Below are 10,744 nucleotides of genomic sequence, written 5' to 3'. Positions count from 1 at the left end.
AAATGGTAGAGCTAAGATTGGAAGGCTGCCAGACTGACTCTAAAGCTCATTCTTCTGTCTACAAAGCACTATAGATTCACTTATAGTGAATTCTGCTTGGATTGGAATCTTGGTAGGATATGAAAGATAAGAAATAACCTGTTTGAAACCTCATTCTTCTATTCGAAATGGCCCAGAATGGGATGAGGAAGAAATTTTTTGTACATATCAATTTAATTTTTCTAGACGATTATTTCTAATCAAAAGAGATCTACATGTAGGAAAGAGTGCAAGAAGAAAGCATAATTATTTACCTAGGAGTCAATCTTGGAACATTCAAAGAAAAATATTGGAGGAAAAACTGGCCAAATAAAAAGGTAAGTGGGTGCTTCAACTCCACTGTCCCTATTCCTAATCATACCAGCTGGCTTGATAGCTGTTAAATTTTCACCAGAGTGGCCAAAAGCGGAGAGGAGAACACCTACATCCCTGGATGGACTTCCGAGACACAAATCACTTTCGAAGGAAAAGGATATGATCTCTATTTGCTACTCCTATCTCATTTTCTGGCTTACCAATAACAGAAGGGCTGAACAAAGAATGTAACCCATCCTGCAGTTCAAGATTTTTTTTTCAATTTCATTTAAAAATTATGACCATCTCCTCTGCCATTCCCTCACCCATCTGTGTATTAGTGTCATCAAGTACTGGCTTGGTAAAAAGTATTAAGAAGACCCAGTACTTTCTCTGTGCTCTGGAGGAGGGTAATTAGCATAGGCTTTCAGTCTTGTTGAAAGTTTGAAAGAACACATCCGTGAATCTGTCTGAGATGGCACTTGGCAATAGTTAGAGTAGGAATGGTAAGACAAGAATAGTATTTTGATGTAATTCTTAATACTGCCCATTATCATCTCTTTATGGTCTAAAAATATTTTTTAAACATATTTCAGGTTTAAAAATTTGACTGAGGGACTTCCAGCTAATAGTCCAGCATATTAGGAGTTTAAAGTCTCTATTCTGTTCTAACAAGTAAAAAACTGAACAAACTGAAAAAAGTCAACAACTCTTTATACATCCTTCAGAGAACTGATGTAACATGGTAATCTCCTGGAGAGACGAATCGGTGAATATATAGAATTGCAGCTTACTAAGTCAAACATCCACAAGCAAAAACTTTCATGAAGACTAGTTTGGAGTAGGAAAACCTAAACTGTAATTAAGAAATTGCTGGAGATTCAGTGTAAACAAGTCTGAGAATGAAAAGCTTCAGAGGACCCATTCATGAAGGGCTCCCAAACTTCTGTTAAGTTTTACCTCCAGGTAACCAGGTTCTCACAGTGAACATTGGACAAAAAGTCCTCTGTGCTTGGGAGGAGGTCGAGGGGGGTAGGGAAGAAGAAAGGATACCATTTTGAAATATACCTGAGTATTATTTTCTATTTAAAAAGATCTGCCTTCAGGAGTTTTACCAGAGCCAAACTACTGAAAAACTAGTGTTTTTCAGAGCCTAACTAACCTAGGGTGAGGGAAATAATCAACTCCAGTCTACTCTGAGCATCCTGTCCCACCTAAAAGAAAGAAAATCTGAGAAGTGCTTGTGAACTTGATAATCCAGAAGCACCAGCTCATTTAAAGACTAAGACATAATCATTGCATTATAGAATGCTTGCCCCTACCCCATGCATTACCACCACATCATTAAAAGCCTACTTACCACAGTTATTTTTACCCAGGTCATCATATCTAGCTATCAGGAAAAAATTACAAGGCATACTAAAAGGCAAAAATACAGTTTTAAGAGACAGATCAAACATCAAAACCAGACTCAGATATGACAGGGATGTGGAAATTATCAGACCAGTAATTTAAAACATCCATGATTAGTATGCTAAGGTCTCTAATGGATAAAGTAGACAGCATGCAATAACAGATGGGCAGTAGGAGCAGAGAGATAGAAATTCTAAAAATGAACCAAAAGAAATGCTACATATCAAAAACACTGCAACATAAATGAAGAATGCCTTTGATGAGCTCATTAGTAAACTAGACAAAGCAGAAAAGAATCACTAAGCCTGAGGACTTGAGGATATCTGAATGGAAACCTCCAAAACTGGAATGGAAAGAGGAAAAAAAAACTACCCCCCCGCCAAAAGTCTAAGAATTGTGGGAATTGTTTATGTCTCCTCATCTGTAAAATGAGATAATAATGACCCTTGACTTATTTGTGGGCATGGAAAAAAAAATAGATAATGGATGTAAAATATATATAGCTAGGCAGATTCGATAGACATTAATTATTATTTTTTTAATTCAAAAAATAGTTTTGAATATATCAAACAAGGTAATTATGGAATGTATGTCCTTAAACCCAGAACTCCAAGTGAATTTAATAAAATAATTTCCCTGTTGTTGTTTTTCTTGCTGAATTTTGGAAATCAGTGTTATTATAGACTCAAAACCCTAAATGCCATAGGGTTATCTTGTCTTTAGAATCTGGGAGAATATGTCTGTAAAACAATACAGATTATGAAACTGTTAATATTCATACACACCTGAAGATAATGTATATATATCTTGTAATATTGCCAATGTATATAGAATAGAAGATTACTGTGAATTTTTAAAAAGATTTAATTTCTTTACTTGAGAGAAAGAGCATGAGCAGAGGGAGAGAGTCAGAGAGGGACAAGTGGTCTTCCACTTGTGAGGGCTTGATTGATCCCAGAACCCCAAGATCATAACTTGAGCCCAAGTACATGCTCATTCGACTGAGCCACCCAGGCACCCCAATTAATGTGATTTTTGCTTAGCCACTACATCTTCATTAAACAAAGATTACTTTAAAAGATCTCAGGGAGGGCCACCTCGGTAGCTCAGCAGTTGAGCATCTGCCTTTGGCTCAGAGCGCGATCTGGGGGGGTCCCTACAGGGGCCTGCTTCTCCCTCTGCCTATGTCTCTGCTTCTCTCTGGGCAGAGATAAAATAAAAGATCTCAGGGATAGGATTTGGAAGATGGACTCAGCAATGCCCATTACTGGAATAGTCATACTTTTTAAAATCTTATTTATTTATTTATTTATTTATTTATTTATTTATTTATTTATTTGAGAGAAAAAGAAAACAGAGGGAGAGGGAGAAGCAGACTCACCACTGAGCAGGAAGCCCAAGGGGGGCTCCATCCCAGGACCCTAAGACCACGACCTGAGCTGAAGGCTGACCCTTAACCGACTGAGCCACTTAGGTGCCTTATGGAATAGTCATAGTTTTCTATTCAATACAATAAGTCCTGGATGAACTAAAGTCATGGATAGTCTGAGCCCTCAAGGAAAACCAATTATTCACGTCCCCCCACACTTCCCACCAAATGTTCTTATCCATCTTCCTTTTAACTAGCTTTTTTCTCCCTGGAATCTTTTCTTTATGGAGCACTGAGTACATATATTCCTTAATTATAGTAAGTGTAGCATATTTGAGGAAATACTGACCAAATGTAAGGTGATTAGCAAAAACAAACAGAATACATTTTAGCTGCAAAATGCATTTGAAAAGCATTTGAAAAACCCAAAACTCATTCCTGAAGAAAAAGGAAACACAAGAAAAACAATGCTGCTATTTCTAAAATGCAAAGCATTTGAAAAACCCAAAACTCATTCCTGAGGAAAAAGGAACACAAGCAAACACAAGTTTGCTTCCTAGCAAACTTAAAAGAAAAATGTTTTATTTATTCATGAGAGACACAGAGAAAGGCAGAGAGAGAGGCAGCGGGTGGAGAAGCAGGCTCCATGCAAGGAGCCCAAAGTGGGACCCAATCCTGGGACTCTGGGATCATATCCTGAGCCAAAGTCAGATGCGTAACCACTGAGCCACCCAGGCGTCCCTTTAGCAAACTTGAAAAAAAGAAAAGAAAAGCTTCTTAGCTAAATTCACTCATGCTACAATTTGGATATGGAAGGAAAATTTTAAATCTTGTGGGGTTTTTTTTGTAATTTTCCTAAGCCTTCAGTTTGCTGGCTAGCAAGAAAACTTAACTAGGCTAAAATGGTCTTCAATTAAATTATTAAAAGAAATATTATTTAAATTATTTTATTATAATTATTATGTTATTATAACTGTAGTAAAATAGATGCAATTAATAACATGTTATTATATTATTTAAAATAATTTTAGAGAGACATTTTAATCTGCGAAGTCATTTTTATGTTAAAGTTGCTAGATCTCTATTTCATATTTTTCCGAGTTTTTTTGGACTCAAAGAGGGAAAGCGAGAGAATCTCTAGCATACCCAGCATGGAGCCTGACTCAGGACTTGACCTCAGAACCCTGAGATCATGACCTGAGCCAAAATCAAGTCAGACACTTAACTGCCAGTGCCACCCAGGTGCCCCATATTTTTCTGTTGAGGAAATAAAGCAGAATATGAAATGATTAATAATATGGAGGAGGGAACCCAGAACAGTCTTTTACTATCGAATCCTACTCATATTCTATGGGACAATATCTTTTGTACTTCCTCTGCTTGCACTGTTGAATTCAAGACTGAAATTTGAAAGGACGTAACTTGTGATCCTGTCTTGGTCAGAGTCTGGGTGAGAGTCTCTAGCTGACTCCATGGCATCCCAGCCTCTCGCAGTACTGTCTAAAAGATCTGCTGTGACTGATTCGGTCCCAGACAGGGCAGTCTATAATATAGCCTACAGGGCAAAGCAACTGAGACCCTGTCAGAATGTTCTCCTTTGACAAGTTCCCCGATGCACTTTCAGCTTTCTGGTTCAATTCCATTCCTCAAGGAAACTAAGGGTGGCTAAGAAACATTAAGACACTAAATTATAGGACCTCCTTCTACCTGAACATTTGCTGTCAAATTTTCTTTGATTTATTTGTACCATGTTAGTCCTCTGTAGCTCTCCTCTCAATCTTACTCTCAGTAACATGATCAGCTTTAGCAGTTCTGCAACTCCTACAACTGGCAAAATGTTTGGCTTTCCTCTTATCTCTCTTATATTGCAACCTTTTACTATTGAACACCACACTTAAAGGCATTGGTGCAGAAGATGAAAGCCTAATCTTATCTAGTTTACAAGGTGGTACTACTCCCTTAAACTTGAGAATGATACATGGGCATTAAAATAATTAGGAAAATCTTGTCTTGAGAATCTACCCTGGCTTCCAAAATTACAGTATTACTGCATAATCCTGTTTTTAAAAGTTAGATTTTTTTTTCCCCCAATCTTCTAGGAAAATTTGCAATCATCCATTCACAAAACATATCTTACTCTAAATACTGAGACCAACAGAGTAAATATTCTGTGGTCAGAAATGTCAATGGGAAAACATCTTAATAATTATTTAATAAGTCATGTCACTATTGATTCACAGTTTTCATCCACACAATTACACTTAAAAAAAAAAATCTATCATTGTCTTTGGACCATGGCTATGCCAAGGTGGGGGAATATGCTGCCTTCTTTGAGTTGAGTTTCCAGGCCTCATGAGGTTCCCCCTGTGGGAGTGCTGCTATTTCTAAAATGCAAATTATACATTTCCTAGATTTTCTATCTGTGGATTCGGATAAGGGAGGGAGCAGGGCCAAACTGCTTATACAATTTGGGATGGGCTAAAATGGTACTCCAAATCTTCTGATTGCTTCTAAATAAAAACAAATGCATTTAAAAAATCTAACAAAGAGAAAAAAAAATGTGTATGGTAAAATATATCTCATTTTAAAAATTGTATGACAATAATGACTCAATTATAGGTCATAATTACTGAATATATATTTTGTGCCAAGTACTACTGGTATGGAAAAATCTCAAAGGCATATTTCAAGTAAAAATACAAGTCAGAATAAGTATAGAATGATACAAATTAATATACATAAAATGTTTACTTGAAGAAATATATGTACATGTTTATTAAATGCATAGAAAAAGAACCAAGTTAACAGAAAACAAATTGTTAACCATGGTCTATGGTTGTGTCTGAAAATAAGGAATGTATCAGTTAAGAGACTGAAGTTGAACATTCACATAGTTTTATGCTGTGTAGCTGGCTAGAATGTTTTCATGGATTAGTTGCATACGTTTTTTTCAGTGAAAAAATAAATTGAATCATTAAAATATATGTTTAAGTGATTTAATAAGAAGGTTTTCATTATGATTCTGGAGGGAGAAAATGATAATCCAGGTCACTAAATGTGTTGGTGTCAAGCATTCAGTAACATTCATTTCTGAATCTCTGCTATCTGACAATTAAAAGCTATTTGCTCAGAAAAAGAACTAGCACATAGCAAAATGGTCTGTTGCTAGGATTCCAGATTGGACTAATGTAGAAAAATTTGAGGAAAATAATACAAAAGAGGTTCTATTTACACAGCATGAAATGTAGATATTCAAGAAGGGTCAGCTGACATAAAATGGAAGTTGCAAAAAATAATTTGACAAGCAATTTGAGTTTTTTTCAGTTTTGAAGAAAATGTCTTTGAAAATTTAATCCTGATTTAGGGAAGCGAAAATGTCTGCATGTTATGCATCATGAATCAACTCACCTAAAAAGGATATTTAAAGTTATTTCAGGTACTCTTTAATTTGTGATTTTTTTTTTTTTTTTTTTTACTTTAGAGGGCAAAATAACATTTAGATGAAAGAAATTTTCCAAGACATTAATTTCAATGTTATTTTTAATATTTCCTTTATGAACTTTTATCATTTATTGGTGAAATTGATTTTATTCAAAGCAGATAAATTGCATTTATTCTTTTTATTTTTAAAAATATTTTATTTATTTATTCATTCATGAGAGACAGAGACATAGGCAGAGGAACAGCAAACTCCATGCAGGGAGCCCGATGTGGGACTCGATCCTGGGTCTCCAGGATCACGCCCTGGGCAGAAGGTAGTGGCTACACCGCTGAGCCACCCAGGGATCCCCAATAAATTTCATTTAAAAAGAGACGCTACAACCACAAGACAGACTACAAATGGTATTTTGCTTACTTTGTGGATTTATGAAATTATTTTAAATGTCTTACAGGCACTTACTGATACAGAAAATACTTTTTGATATTCATTTTGTTTATGCTACTTTAGGTATCTTGATTTATTTATACACTAATTTAGTCAGCATACATAATTTTTAAAATGCTATTTGACCACATATTTAGCTTTTTCTTTTTGTATACTTTGTAGCTCTTCTTTGATACATGTACATATAAATGTATGTATCACATTTCTTTTAATTAACATCTATTGAAAGATGTCATGAAAAATACATACCAGTAAATGTGCAATGAGAAACTTGTTCATAATTTGAAGTTTATTATAATTTCAATAAAATACTGTCTATATGAAGTTGTTTAAAAACTGTTGTTTATTTTTAAAGATTGTATTTATTTATTTGAGAGAGAGAGCACAGCAAGGAGAGTGGCAAAAGGAAAGAGAGAGAGGCAGAAGCAGACTCTTTGCTGAGCATAGAGCCTGACATGTGGCTTGATCCCAGGACCCTGAGATCATGACTTGAACTGAAGTCAAATGTTTAACTGACTGAGCCACCCAGGTGCCCCAAAAGTGTTGTTTATTTAATATACATCATTAGGTCAGGATTTTTATCAATTTATTTCCCTGGTAATTATTATTAATATAACCAATATAATTTGATCTTTCATATATTTTAAGAAGCACATTTGCTTATAAATCATAAACATTTAGAGTCACTGTATATTTTTATTATATTTTTTTATATTGATGAATTTCTTTTTATGTTGGAAATGACCTTCTCAGAATAGTGAAAGGAAGTTCTTTATTGATGTCTTTTATTTTCATCATAGCCTTTCATCCAAAATAATCTATTTAAGATCGCTTAAATTTAGGTTACTTTTAACTACTCTGTTTATACAATAGTTTCCTAGACAAGAATCACTGCAAAACAAAAATCAAAACAAAATAAAAAAACCTCTAGGCAACACAGTTATTATTATCATCATCATCATCATCATCATTATTATTATTTGTATTAGAATGCCTGAAGAGTAGCATTAAACATACTTCTGCATAGGAAGAACTATCAATGCATATAAAGTTTTTGTATGTAATGATAGTCCGGGAGAAATGCAAGTAGGTATTTCATCATAAATATCTTGCTGCATTTTTCTTTATGGTATAGCAAATGGAAGGATATTTAAATTAATCCTAATATATTCATCTAATGAAACCATATGTAGATATAAAAGTTAAATTTGGGGACATTTTGATGATATGAAAGCAATTACCTTAAATATTAAAATTACAGGTGTAGCAGTCTTTAATGTACAATATTTTAGACAATTTTTAAAGAAGAAGAGATAGAGACAGGAAAAGAGACAAAAATCTCTCATGTCTCCTCCTCTTACAACAACACCAGTCCCTATTGGATTAAGGCCCTAACCTTAAAACTTCACTTCACCTTAATGGCTTCTTGAAAGGCTCTGTCTCCAAATACAGACACATTGAAGTTAGGGCTTTTACATATGAGTTTGGGGATGGGACACAAATCAGTGACAACATGACTTATATCATCTACAAAATTCACTCTTTGAAATTCTCTTTGAATTTCTCCCCTTTGAAATTCTCCCCTTTTCTCCTACAAACGTTAAATGAAATTAATTAATGAAACTAATTTCATTAATTAATGAAATGCTCCCAGGAAGCTTTTCAGCATCTAGATCTACTGAGACTTGGGTTAAGAAAATAAAGTATCAAATTGCCAGAGAGCAAACAAAATAGAAATGATAAATTTCTGCCCATACAGGGCACTGTTTTGTTATTCTTCTTCACAATATCCACCAATGGCCTTTTTTTAAGGACTCTTCTCCCCTTCTTAATGAACATTATTTCTTCTCTGAGCAGCCCCCAAATTGTTAATAGCATGTAAAGGGTAATGTAGACACATCTTTCTTGGCTTCAAACAACACAGATAAGGCCCACAGCACTTTGTTTTCACAAAGATCCATGGATTAATCTCTAAGTAACATTTTCCTACTTTCTTTGCATAGTTTCTAAGAGAAACAAAGTAAAATATTACCTTAAAATATTTTATTAAAATTATTTACATTCTATGTTTTATTGCTATACAGAATTTGATATTTATGAATCAAATGGCACATATCCACAGTTATCATTCTTGTTGCATTATATCCCATTGTACAACATTACTACTTAACTTTAAATGAAATACCATACCATTCACAAACTACGTATCTGTAATTAAACTGGCCATATAGGGGGATCCCTGAGTGGCGCAGGGGTTTAGCGCCTGCCTTTGGCCCAGGGCGTGATCCTGGAGTCCAGCGATCGAGTCCCACGTCAGGCTCCCTGCATGGAGCCTGCTTCTCCCTCCTCCTGTGTCTCTGCCTCTCTCTCTCTCTGTCTCTCTCTCTCTCTATGTCTACCATAAATAAATAAATAGCTCTTTAAAAAATAAATAAAAAAAGAAAAAAATAAAAATAAAATAAACTGGCCATATAGCAATGATTTGCATTTCCTGACGCGTGGAGGTTTATGTCTATTAGAGCATAAATTTATCACTGTTAACCTGACTATTGCAGATTATAAGGCTCCTTTAAACTCAAAAGGCCCAAAACAGTATATGTCCATTTATTTATCTTAAAACATATCACTAGCTTTGTGCAGTGGTAGTATCATAACCAATGAGGTTTACCTGAGGCATGATTATTGCTAATTAAAACATATCACTAGACAATTTACAAATTAAATAATTATGTATGTTGTTTCATTTATGTATTATTGTGTAACAAAGCACTTTAATACTTCCTGGTTGGAAACAATAATCATTTGTTTGGCTCACAAAATCTTCGATTTGGGCAGGACTTATGGGGAATAGCTGGTCTTTGTTCCATGCATGGAACATACATAATTATTTAATTTGTCAGGTTATAATTTTCTTTGCCTTGGATATCTACTATTTTTGGCTGAAAATAATATTTTGTCAAGCAACTCTGGAATGTGATTTATTTTATTTTTGAGGGGTTTTGTTTTTGTTGTTTTTTAAGATTTTATTTATTCATGAGAGACAGAGAGAGAGAGGCAGAGACATAGGCAGAGGGAGAAGCAGGCTTCCCATAGGGAGCCTCTTGTGGGACTTGATCCCACACGCCCTGAGCTGAAGGCAGATGCACATCCACTGAGCCACCCAGGCTCAGTCTCATGTTTTTGTTGTTGTTTATGTGTTTTGCTAACTTGTCTAAATTTGAATTGTGATATTTGTTTCCCCTGCATTGTTTCCTCCAAGCTGATATCTTGCATCAGATTTTATAATTGTAATTTATATTTTTTAGCCTGCTTCCTGAGGGAACAGACCTCTACTTGCATAGTGTAGTGGCTGACCAATATATTGGCAAATGTGATCAGACGCTTCAAGTTCTACTGACTAAGCTATATATTGATTGAAGAAGACATCAAATTTTCAGGCAGTTCTCAAGTATCTCTTGAGTCATATTTTGCTGTGCTCTCTCGGGTCTCCTGAATATAAGAAATAGTTTATCAGGTAGCTAGGAATATGTGAAAACATTATCTTAGCCCTATGGATTTCTACTTCCAGATGCTTCCAATTAGATTTCTGTTGGACTGTCAAATACTCCAAAATAGACTGGAAAACTGGAGGTCTTCCCTGTCTTGACTTGTGACATTGATTTTTATCCCCCATTCTGAACTGAGTCTTCCATTTCTAACAACTACAGATGTTTATTGCCCTGCCAAGAATCTAATGAGCTGGT

At 35.0% G+C, this 10,744-nt stretch overlaps 1 non-coding gene across 1 annotated transcript; it reads left to right on the top strand.

Annotated features, from left to right (window-relative positions):
• The first annotated feature begins 9,629 nt into the window (after positions 1-9,629).
• LOC112658226 (U4 spliceosomal RNA) lies at positions 9,630-9,764 on the top strand. The gene has a single exon (XR_003135614.1). It is a non-coding gene; the product is annotated as a U4 spliceosomal RNA (small nuclear RNA).
• The last annotated feature ends 980 nt before the right edge of the window (positions 9,765-10,744 follow it).

Source organism: Canis lupus, chromosome 8 (genome assembly GCF_003254725.2).
Source record: "Canis lupus dingo isolate Sandy chromosome 8, ASM325472v2, whole genome shotgun sequence".
NCBI lineage: Eukaryota > Metazoa > Chordata > Mammalia > Carnivora > Canidae > Canis > Canis lupus.
The sequence above is the reverse complement of the archived record's forward strand: the minus strand, read 5'-3'. Positions and strand labels throughout refer to the sequence as shown.